At 33.9% G+C, this 13,308-nt stretch overlaps 1 long non-coding RNA gene across 1 annotated transcript; it reads left to right on the forward strand.

The window, feature by feature from the left end:
* Positions 1 to 146: 146 nt before the first annotated feature.
* LOC127728180 (uncharacterized) lies at positions 147 to 11,841 on the forward strand. Its single transcript, XR_007994016.1, has 4 exons — positions 147 to 229; positions 1,629 to 1,923; positions 2,566 to 2,709; positions 9,760 to 11,841. It is a non-coding gene; the product is annotated as an uncharacterized LOC127728180 (long non-coding RNA).
* Positions 11,842 to 13,308: the final 1,467 nt, after the last annotated feature.

Below are 13,308 nucleotides of genomic sequence, written 5' to 3' on the forward strand. Positions count from 1 at the left end.
ATTTTGCAATAATCTTCAAATTTTAGACACTTCTTCTTTTTTTATAAATATCCTTATCATTATCATTATTAGGTTTGATATAGGAGAGGAAAGTCTATTAAAAAAAATACCGGAAAGTATCCCTTGTAAAATTTTGTTTATAAAAAGCTACATGGAGTAGATAAACGTAATTTATAAATATAACCTTAACTGGAGTAAAATAAGACATATATAGAAAGGTCACGGAAAGGTAAAGTATGGACGTTTTTATGATAAATCATGTATTGAATGTTTCTGTTTTTACATCAAGATGGTTATTACACATTTAAGATTGCAACTGCCTTTAGCTGTTCCGTAATGGCCTTTTCGGTTTCATGTTAGAGAACGGTTTATGAATTTGGGTTTTCAGTCTTTTGATGCCGAGCGTTTTCTAAAAAAAACAGACACAACGTGCCATAAATTCAGTATCAACATTATACATTTATATCTATTGCAGAAGGTAGATGTACGGAAGTTGTGAATTAAAAGTATTTTTTTTTTATTATAACCTATCTTACATTTGCAAGATTTGACTGACACACTTTAAATATTTTCATATTCATGCAAACACATGATTAAGGACACAGCATTTTATAATTTCAAAGATAGTAGGTTTATATTGTCCAAACATAGTTTTCAGTGTCTTCTGTTATTTTCAAATGTCTTTATATGTTTTTGTGCTAGACATATTTGTTTTTATATTTTGTGTTTGATTGTCCGGCATTGTCCTACCAATTTGAGTTTTATGACTTTACTTGTTCAACAATATAGGTCGATATTCTTCAATGGTAAAGTATCAGTGGACATTATTGTTCGTGAAAGTAAGTGTACTCCCAAGAAACAAAAACAATCAATTGCACCGAATCTTGAATTTTCAATAATTTTATTGAAGAATAATTTTAGATGGCAGTTTCAAGACACTACAACACTCAAGCACATAAACAATGCGATTATGTAACTATGTAAATTTTAATTTAAAACGAAATAAAATCGTGTGTCGATGCAGATTCCAACATAAAAAAATTGGTGTATTATATATGAAATAAATTTGACAAGGTGTTATGAATTTAAAGGAAACAGCATTAAATCAAATGCAATATGATTTAACATAAGCATATTTTTCAGTGTGCTAGCCACTCTGTATTTTGTATAGATTGTTGCCTTTTGTAGAGACCTAATAAAAAACAATAATAAACAATCAAATACGTTAATGAATAAATGAAATAAATAAATATTAATATAAAAAGTTATGTTACTGGTATAAAGTTTATGATGGAATATAAATTATAGACACACTTTTTACTCGCGCGCTGTACCCTCTACTGTCGCTCGAAAGGAGGGCCACAATAACCTAACATACCTATTGTCGGTTCGTAATTTATTTCATTTATAGCTTGCTTTTTTTTAAATTTAAGAACCGAATGTGCATAGCTTTATAATTTGATATTTCAGGTCTTACTTAAACGGAAATGTTATCTTCAAACTCGGATTTACTATTGCGTGAGTCAGGAATGGAAATAATTATCGTTAATCTTAAAACATTAATTAAATATTTAAAGCATAGTTCTTAGATCTTTCAACCAGAAATCAAAACTTTTGATTTTTTATAGGTACGGAATCAAATTCAATAATGTCGACTTGGCCATAGTTTTAGGAAATAAAATTTCATGATAGATTCAAACGAGATATTATAAAACTATATGACAATGGGAGTGTGTGGCATAGAGGACGAACAAATTCTAGCTACCGTGTTAACAATACTGGCCTGTATGATAGATGTAATAGGTTTTGCAGCCCCATACTGGTATTTTGATAAAAGCGGTAAGGAAGATATATATTTTGGAATATGGCAATATTGTACATCGAATCCTGCAACATCTTGTATTGATCTTCCGAACATTCAAGGTAAAAATAATTTAATTCAGGGATCAAGAACTTGTTAGCTTTATGATTTACATACGATCGGATTAGAGTCATTTAGCTTGTTATCAATCACCACCAACATTCTCTGTATTTTTGCATTGCTTTTTGGTGATGATGAAGACCTTGAAATATGGTATAAACCCATTGCTGAAGACGTATGTTGACCTCTTTCCTTCATGAACTTATTGTGTTGTTAGGTTCCTGGTTTGCTGTTTTATTGACATATAAATCAGTATATCATTTTATTGACATCATTCTGAGGGTTATACTTTTCCTCCTCCTCCTCTACTACCTTCTCCTCCACCTTTTCCTCCTCCTCTTCCTCGAAATATGAGATACGGTATGTTAACACTATATAACAAAAACTAGAAAACTAACGAAAATAGTAGAATATGTGAAGGTATAAAGGTTTGTGTAAGAGAAACTTTTTTCTGAATTTTTCATTTCTGATTCTCAAGAACTAGTTTTAAAACACAGATGTAAGGTTACAAGGAAGGTGATAAAATAGATCTAATAAAAACATCAACTTCGATCGACAAAGAATAAAACAGCTCAAATAGGAATGAAGGGTATTGTTAGTACAACGTTACTGATGATGTTTCATAATTTGTCATTATTTTTCAGCATGGCAAGTTGTAGTTCAAGCAATGGAGTCTATTGGACTGGTGTTTCTTTTCTTAGCTCTATTCTTCCTTTATCCCAAGCTGTTTTGTTGTGAAAGAAGTGATTGTCTTAGATATCTAGTGGTTTGTTTCCTACTGTCATCAGGTATGGTATATTGAAATTCATTAAAAATGAAACCCCTGTTAAAACGTATAAACGATTGATATTTGCTTTGTTCTTCGCTTATTTATTTAATGATGATAAAACTGAAGTAGTGTGTTGCAATCAATACATTTATCTTATAATAATTATTAAAATATTTCAGTTTCAAGGGCATAACTGAAATTATCTTGTCCTCAAGTCGAAATGTATCGTTCACCTTGTTTTGTATGCATTGTTTACCTCTTGTTAAAGTTTATGCTGTCTTAAGGGCATACGTATGGAACGCCATAACTGCCTTATGTTGATGATCAGCATTATATGCAGTGGTCACAACATTATATGCAGTGCTCACACCATTATATGCAGTGCTCACATCATTATATGCAGTGCTCACAAAATTATATGCAGTGCTCACAACATTATATGCAGTGCTCACAGCATTATATGCAGTGCTCACAACATTATATACAGTGCTCACAACATTATATGAAGTGCTCACAACATTATACGCAGTGTTTCAAACATTATATGCAGTTGTCTGGACATTATATGCAGTGTTCACAACATTATATGCAGTGGTCACAACATTATACGTTTTTTGTTGATGAAGGTGATGATCAGTGATGGTGATGATGATGTTTGATGTATGTGAGTGATGGTGGTGGTTCAGATTCGGTAAACTTCGGGTTTTTTTTAGCGGAAATTACCGAATCCATAATTATTAATGCCAAGCAAACAAATTGAAACAGTTATTAAAGTTATGTTATCAGTAAGGCAGTATACAATATTTAAAACTGATTGAAATAAGGAAATTAAGGAGTATGATCAGTTTACCACACATTTATTCCACACCAGGGCATTTTTAACTTATTTTGATGATCAGTTTCATCATATTCACAACTTAATATGTATATAATTTAAGTATTTAATAAATTGCTTCGCCGAGCGCAGCTGGATACGACTGCAGCGGTCCAACCCGGAACCGTTAACCGCTAGCAAAACATTATGCTTGGATTACCTCAATATATTTGGATTACCTTCCTTACACTGGTTTCAAATTGTCTTAATTGGCCATTAACCAAGAAACCCTTGTTTTTCCCTCTTTTTTGCCTCTAATTCCTAAACGGTTTGAGTCATAAACCCTCCCCCCAAGCCAATCCTAACCATCCCGTTGTGGTATGGAAACTTGTAGTATAATTTCAGAGAGATCCATACACTTAAACACAAGTTAATGTCTGGAAACTACAAAAATGTTTATTTGGGCCCCTTTTTTTGGCCCATAATTCCTAAACAGTTGAGACCATAACCCCCAAAATCACTCCCAACCTTTCTTTAGTGGTTATGAACCTTGTGTTAAAATTTTTATTGATTTCTATTTACTTATACAAAAGTTATTATCCGGAAACCATCTGTCTTCGGATGACGCTGACGCTGACGACGATGACGACAACTTGATAGCAATATACGACCATTTTTTTTAAAAATTTTTGCGGTCGTATTAAAACATATATATTTATACACATTTCTGATCATTTAACTCTTAATAAATATCTTCAGATTACTCGGGACTGCAATTTAGATATGTTATGACCCAGTATTTTTCAAGGAGAACCAAATATCTGTCAGAAGTATACTGTTCATTGTATTTTTTTTTATTAATGTTGGTCAGCGATGTTATTCGAAATAGATTTTTACTTAAACATATACGATTTTCAATCTTATTTTAAAAGGCATGGCACAGCAATTTTTAGTACAAAATAACTATTTTGTGAATTTTAATCCTTTTAAGTATATAACTCGGACTATGCTATACATAATAAAAGTCAAATAAGTTTCGACAATTTTCCAATTTTACCCCGTGAGTGATCCATATACAGGAGAAAAAAGCCCCACAGAAACAATCAAGATCCATCGTCAAAAGTAACTTTCCAGATAACGAAAAATATTCAGATATGAAATTTTCAACCTCTTACATTGATCCTAACATGGGATATGGAAAAAAAATTGTTAGCAAAAATAACAGAAAACCCCAGACTATAGACTAGCTTTTATGTGAGAAGAATTAGAACGCCAATAACAACAACGAGAAGAATTCACAGTAAAACAAAACTAGTAGTTCTCCATTAATATAATTATATTACAATTATATATTGACATAATAACGAGTGTCTTTTTTTTTTATGCTTCTGATATGGTTACAAAGATTTTGTGCGGACCTTCAATAAAATCAAAGAAGTGCTCAGTAACAAATAGCATTCCTCTTTTATGTGTTGTTGCTATCATCTGGACCTTAACACAAATTGTAATCAGAATTAACCAATCGTGCGTATAATATAGGTCGAGGCGACCAACTTTTTTCAAGGTCCATTGTTATCGAAGAAGTGCGATCTAAAAGATATCATTCTTCTATGACTTAATGTATCTTAACCAGAATTAATTGGGTCAAGATTACTCTTTTTTCATGGACAATCGTTACTATCCAATAATAGTAAATCATTCTTTTTTTAATCACATTTGTTTCAATCTTTACCTAAATGCAAAACTTAGATGCATGATTTTTTTTATTAGTTGTTAGTGGCTTTGAACTAGCTATCAGTAACTGCGCGTACTCTCAGATCAGTACTCAGTGTCTTTTTGTTGTTGGGATATACAAGTACCCGGCCACTTCCACTTTTTTTTTGTTAGATGTATTTATATTTGTATCCATCTGATGAGTTGAGTCTTTTTCAACTGATTTTCATAGTTCGTTCTTATGTTGTTCTGTTACACCACTGTCCCAGGTTAGAGGGAGGGTTGGGATCCCGCTAACATGTTAAAACCCGCCACATTCTGTATGTATGTGTCTGTCCCAAGTCAAGAGCCTGTATTTCAGTGGTTGTCGTTTGTTAATGTGTTACATGTTTGTTTTTCGTTCGTTTGTTTGTACATAAATTAGGCCGTTAGTTTTCTCGTTTGGAATGTTTTACGTTTATCATTTCAGGGCCTTCTATAGCTGACTATGCGGTATGGTCTTTGCTCATTGTTGAAGGCCGTACTGTGACCTATAGTTGTTAATTTCTGTGTCATTTGGCCTCTTGTGGAAAGTTGTTTCATTGGCAAGCATACCACTTTTTTCATATATTAACCGTGCAGACTGACGAACAAACGTAGTAAACGTTTTATTCACCCCCACAAACTCAGTTTTCATAAGAGATGATCACTATAAATGAAAATGTTAAACTGGGTCTTGAAAGGGTAAATTTTTTTTATGAAAGTTTATATCTCTATATAAGGCTGCTGCTTATATTTAGAAGACAAACTGCTTGACGTGCTAAAAAGCTAGTAAAAAAATTGGAATAATTGATGTAAAGTTATGTTAAACACCTACAATGAAATGCTTTAAACTGCATTTTCCATATCTGTTAGATACTTATTCATGTAAAAATGCCAAATTCTGAAAATCGATGCCAAATAATGACTCTATCAAGACATATATAAGCTAGCGTAATATGGCACTTAGGTCTTATAGAAAGCTGACTATTTTATTTAAAATGTAATTAAGCTTTTTAAAACTGAGTACTGACTATAAAAAACTGAAAACAACACGTTTAATAATTTCAATGCGGCGTCCGCACTGTAAAGTGGCACCTTGCTACAGTTCTTCAGTAAGAAATAAACTCGAGGCATATATCATACAAATTTTCCTTCGATATTTCATTAACTAAAATTTTCATTATTTAACTTACATTATGCAATGCGTATTTCTTACGACGAATAGAACTAGTTCATTCGTTCACCCCTTAGTTTCATCTTTTCCTCAGAATGAACTTCCAATAAATTAATAAAATTATGTCTGTCCAATTGCAGACAATAGCTGGCGTTATTTTTTTCTGATATAGTTTTCAGTCGAACTGCCTTCAACAACTGTTTCAATTTGTTTGCGGGGCACTATCAATTATGACTGTATTCGGTAATTTCCGATAAAAAATTCCGAAGTTTACCGAATGAACCACCACCATCACATACATCAATCATCATCATCACCATCACTGATCATCACCTTCATCAACGAAAAACGTATAATGTTGTGACCACTTCATATAATGTTGTGACCACTGCATATAATGTCCCGACACCTGCATATAATGTTTGGACCACTACGTATAATGTTGTGACCACTTCATATAATGTTGTGAGCACTGCATATAATGTTGTGAGCACTGCATATAATGTTGTGAGCACTGCATATAATGGTGTGACAACTGCATATAATGGTGTGAGCACTGCATATAATGTTGTGACCACTGCATATAATGCTGATCATCAACATAAGGCAGTCATGGCGTTCCATACATACGATACAGTTACAGGGAAGGTAATGCAAACTGATTTCACTTGAAAACGAGTTCATGGACCCCTCTTTTTTAAAATGACATTAGGTTTGATTACTTATGAAGATTATTTGTACCAATTTTCATGAAAAAGTCACCGATGAAATTTTTTTAAATTAGATAAATAAACAGCAAAAAATGCCGTTTTTTCCGGAAATCATGAAACTTTGATAAAAATTAATTATTCCAAAGAATTGTTATACAAATTTAGAGCATACTTATGTAAAGAAGATTTTCCAAATGTTTTTACAAAAATCCGCTTGTGTTTATCTTTTGAAACAAAAAAGTTAGATATGTCTATCCAAAGGATAGAAATGTTCAAAAAAGCGAAATTTTGAGTAAAATGTCTGAAATTTCGACCACATTTATCTCTAAAAGTAGCACATGAAGGTATATTTTCATTTATATATTTGAATTGACTAGGTGCAAAATAGCTTGTATGCAAATTTTCGTAAAAAAATCACAGTGGGTCAAAACTGTCTCGTATGCCCTTAAGGATAAATAAAATCTTAAATCTTTATGTCAGTTTATAATGAAACATCTGTTTAAAAAAAGACTGAACTGATGACCTTAACCATTTAAAGCAAACTCCTAAGCCAAAACATTAAGCAAGAAATCACACCTTTTCACTCGAATCAGCGTATAGCACCGACGTACGCCGGGCGTGGTAAAAATCCATGTACGCTGCCAATACGCTAGTACTTTTGGACGCATTCAACTTGTCAATCATATCTGTATTGTGTGCACAACGAGCTTTAAGCGTGTTTAGGGCGTACGAGAAGCGTACATACGCGTTTATCGGACGATCAAGTAACGTATGTTGGCGTATGTCTGGCGTCTGTCTAACGTATAAATGCTCACTACGAAGGAAAAACGTCCCTTGAACGTATTTGAGACGCATCCCGGTCGTACCTGGGACGATTATCCGTGCTTTCGGCGTGTCTGGGACATGTATTTATTTGGTGTTTCACTGAACTAGTACTCATTTTTATTTAGGTGCCAGCTGAGACCCACCTCCGAGTGCGGGATTTTCTCGCGGCATTGAAGACCCATAGGTAGCCATCGGCTGTTATCTGCTCTTTTATCGGGTTGTTGTCTCTTTGCCATATTCCCCTTTTTTATTCTCAATTTTATTGTTAGTACTTCTTCTGGATACACATGGTCTTGCCACTATATAAATGTCAGAGCAAGTTTCGCTGAATGTCAGAATACGTTTTTGATACGCCACGGGTGCGTTTTATACGTTCACGGAGCGCTGAAACTACGCCAGGCGTATGTTGCAAACACGCCCCGCATACGTCCAAGTAAAAGTCCAAGTAAAAGTCGAAAGATCTTGAGACGTATACAACGTGCCCTAAACGTGTCTTAAACTTATCTGTAACGTTTTCCAACGCGCTTGTAACGTATGTATTACGCGCTTGTAGCGACCAGGTATACACTTGAAAAACGCTAGAGCTAAAGGAAAATTTTTATGCTGCATAAAAATTTCCTGGAGTTAAAGCGTTCACCAAGCGTATACCTTTGCATTTTGACGTGCTTCAAACTTATGCAACGCGCGTCTAACGACTGCTTAGCATTCCTCATACGTGCATCTAACGTATACGGACTTAGTCAATTTTCTATGAACGCCATGTGCACGTCGGTGTATACGGCAATGTGTGACGCCGGCATTAAATACAACCATACAGTTATGTTAAATGTACACGTGGAACAACGTTGTTCGAATTCTGCTATTATTTTGTTTCATGTCCAGATGTCAAAATTGATTACGTTCAAATTATTGTTGAGATTTTTGTTTTTAGAAACTATGGTGGTATAAACTGTAAGGATCCCTGCAAAATCATAACAATTTTAAATGTATTTTATATAATATATGGAGTACTACATGTATTTAACATTTTTTTAATCTATTCAACTGAGCTGCAAGGACTGCTACAAACTACAACGGCATGACAAATAGTTCCTTTACTACAACTGAAGAACTTAATATTATTAACTTTTGCAAAAATGCATATGAAAAAAATGGAATGAATTATTTTATAGTGTAAATAACTCTTTCGATGTTTAAGATACATTACGTGCTTTTAATGGTCCTTTCAGTTCGATTGACAGTTATGACTTTTCGGCTCTCTGCATTCCTCTTCTATACAAATTTATCAAAGTACAGAAGTTTAATATCTAAAACGACCCTTTGAAAAATTGCTGCAACCTTCTACTGTAATACAAAAGGTAAATATGCTAGATATATACTTACTGGAACTGTGGTTAGTTGATTTAAGCTGTATATTTCTCAATGACATCATTTTTTCATGGTTTGGTAATAACGTTTACCGACAGGTTATAGGTATACCTAGTTAATACACTAATTGCGCCCAATTTAGATCAGACTTGTTCATGTACCGGTATTAATAATGTTATGAATCATAGTCTATGGAATTGTTACATTTTATCCTGTCTGGGCCTTTTATAGCTTTTTATATAGTATGGGTTTTGCACATTATCGAAGGCCGTACGGTGACATGTAGTCAACATTCGTGTACCCTGGTCTCTGACGGATAGCTATCTTATTGGCAAACATACTACATTTCCTTATGTCTACTTAGCGTACCATAAATGTATTTACTCATTTCGTATTTGTCTGGTCATAAAATGTTTTTTAATATATTTTACTCCTCTTTTTCAGCTACTTTTGTTTTAATAGGGGTAATCATATATGGAACAATGGCGCCACTGGACTGGATAGACAACATATACTTCGGCTTCTGTTTTGTAATAATCTCAGCAGGAATTGCAGTTACTTCTGCATGTTTTATCTGTCTTTGACAGCAAATAAGAAAGTTGTTCCATCTTATGCATTCATTTCAAACACTACGCGATTATAACAAAGCATGCTTATAACTATATTAATTATCATAAGTGTATGTTAAGCGTGTAGTAATAATTGACGGATTTAGCTTGCCACAGTATTCACGTCTTGCTATACAATAATGATATAAACACTGTTATTAAATTGTCAGACTGTTATGTTTCATTTAGTTCATATAGGTTCCTATTGACCGTCAACCAATCTCTTTTAAAACCATGTCAACCCTTCAAAGTCAAACTAAATTTGAATGGAAGATGGTAAATATATTGTAATGATAAATAAGATGTAGATTTTTAAATTGAATGGTTTTCTGTGAAGTTGGTTGTTCCATTGTTTCTCGGCAGACTCTCGACAGAAAAACGACATTTATGAGAGGTGTCACAGTATGAGGAAACTGTTAACAATGCCTTAGATGTTATATGGCATCGCTGCCGCTGTAGAAGGAGGCTGGGATCCACTCACAGATATAAATTTTATATTTAAACAAAACGTATCAGGCAGAATCTTATATTTATGTAGCTTCGTAAAATAGAAATTGTTGGGATAAATATTTGAAAAAAGGTATTAATATTGATTGTGCGATGGATTTATAACTTTTAATAATTAACATTATTTTGTAAATAATCAATATCCATATTTTACCCTAAACATAATATATTAGACAAGAAAATGATTAGATTGCAATGCAAAAAAATCTATTGTGACAGATATCTGACATACATTTTGGACATATTGGTGATACAATTATTACTTAACTTTTATGTTCTTCAGTAAGGTGTCTCCGGACAATTATCAAGTATCACGATTGTCAAAGAGACCTTTGTTATATTTAGGACATTAACTTAATATACAATATTTTCATCCTATTTCGGACAGTTACCATATTTGTTTGGGTTGAATTAGGTTGTAACGAATTCATAGACGGATGGATTTATTAAGCAATAATTGTATCGTCCCATATGTCCACAATGTATGTCAAATATCTGTCACAATAAATATCTTATATATAAATCGTTCCATCTAAAATCACGGGCATCATAGAGCGTAATACATTTTCCACATTTCGTGATTTTACCACAGTGTGAACTTCGTATCCAACGAAAGCCAAACGACTTAAAAATAAAAATAAATAACGCCAATACAGATCCTAGATCCGAGGAAGAATAAATGTTACAAAGCTGTCTTTTGTGGAAAAAATACATTTGTCCTATCCAGTCTCTTGCTTGGGGCCCATTCCCCCTCCAACAAAACGTCATTTACGAATCGTAAATTTTCTAATAAAAAAGATTAGTGTATATGAAATTCCCCAATCATGTCACATTAAGTATATTAATGTAAAATAAAAAAAAAAAAAAATTTCGAAGAGAAGTTCACAGAAAAATACAACACGCCTACCAAAGGACACAAGTGAAATGTTTGACGAACAAATAAAATACAGTATGTTGTCCTGGTCTGTGTTATTCAATATATTTTTTTCTCATTAAATCGTTGGCTGGTGAGTTAAATGTCTGCCGCCGAAATTTGGATCGATTATTGAATAAAAATTCAGTTGTAATATTCCGCGGCTCTACGGTGGCTACATATCCTCGCGAGTGGGAGAGCCGATCACGGTGAGGGACATAATTTGGGTTAGTTTTTGACATGTTAAATGAGAAACGCATTTGTTTTAACCGAAAAAGGTAGAGAAGTTTGAATGGTACATGTATAATAGACTAATCATATCATTTTTAAAGTTAGATTTTATCATGTTATTTTGCACAAGGAATTATAAAGCAATGAATTAAAGTTATCCTGAGTCTGTTCCCTGTTCGATGTTTGTTGGTGTGTTTTTATTTGTTGTGGAAATTCTCTATTAGTACGTAAAATCATATTCACGAGATTAAAGGAACATGTAGTCTCTGTATATTTTGTCTTTTTTTCGGGGAAATTAGAGTAGATTTTTATATTGCACGAGCTTGCGATTGCAATATATATTACACGAGGGACAATACCTTGCGAAAGGTCACTTCAATTTTCATGTTAAAAATTATGATAAAATAGGAAACTTTTTCTATGTGTTATCTTAATACATACATGTCTTGTAATGGCTATTCATTTGAGAATCAACTTAGCAAGTTCTTTTCAGATCGAGTTTTTCGGCTTTTTAAAATGAACATATTCCCATGATAGAATATTAAAAAGATGTGTTACTAGATTATGATAAATGCAGTCGAGTACGAATAAAATGAGATGTTGTGGTATACGCCAATAAGACAACAACCTTAGAATACGCCCAGTCAATTAGAGGTCAATATACATTTTTGTAGTTTCGATCTTCAATAATCGACAGGTGTCTATACAATATTTTAAGCTTTCAATCATCCCGGGTCAATAAAAGAAATAAATAAATTCAAAAGAGACTATAAAAGAATTGAGTATACACAAAAAGGACACCAGGAATCCCCCTGGACAGTACAGCAGACCAAACTAAACACAAAAGGGACACCAGGAATAACCCTGGACAGTACAACAGACCAAACTAAACACAAAAAGGACACCAGGAATAACCCTGGACAGTACAACAGACCAAACTATACACAAAAAGGACACCAGGAAACACCCTGGACAGTACAACAGACCAAACTGAACACAAAAAGGACACCAGGAATCACCCTAGACAGTACAACAGACCAAACTAAACACAAAAAGGACACCAGGAATAACCCTGGACAGTACAGCAGACCAAACTAAACACAAAAGGGACACCAGGAATAACCCTGGACAGTACAACAGACCAAACTAAACACAAAAAGGACACCAGGAATAACCCTGGACAGTACAACAGACCAAACTATACACAAAAAGGACACCAGGAAACACCCTGGACAGTACAACAGACCAAACTGAACACAAAAAGGACACCAGGAATCACCCTAGACAGTACAACAGACCAAACTAAACACAAAAAGGACACCAGGAATCCCCCTGGACAGTACAACAGACCAAACTATACAAAAAAAGGACACCAGGAATGACCCTGGACAGTACAACAGACCAAACTATACAAAAAAAGGACACCAGGAATCACCCTGGACAGTACAACAGACCAAACTAAACACAAAAAGGACACCAGGAATCACCCTAGACAGTACAACAGACCAAACTAAACACAAAAAGGACACCAGGAATCCCCCTGGACAGTACAACAGACCAAACTATACACAAAAAGGACACCAGGAATCACCCTTGACAGTACAACAGACCAAACTATACAAAAAAAGGACACCAGGAATCACCCTGTACAGTACAACAGACCAAACTAAACACAAAAAGGACACCAGGAATCCCCCTGGACAGTACAGCAGACCAAACTATACACAAAAAGGA

Source organism: Mytilus californianus, unplaced genomic scaffold, assembly GCF_021869535.1.
Source record: "Mytilus californianus isolate M0D057914Y unplaced genomic scaffold, xbMytCali1.0.p SCAF_2, whole genome shotgun sequence".
Classification (NCBI taxonomy): domain Eukaryota; kingdom Metazoa; phylum Mollusca; class Bivalvia; order Mytilida; family Mytilidae; genus Mytilus; species Mytilus californianus.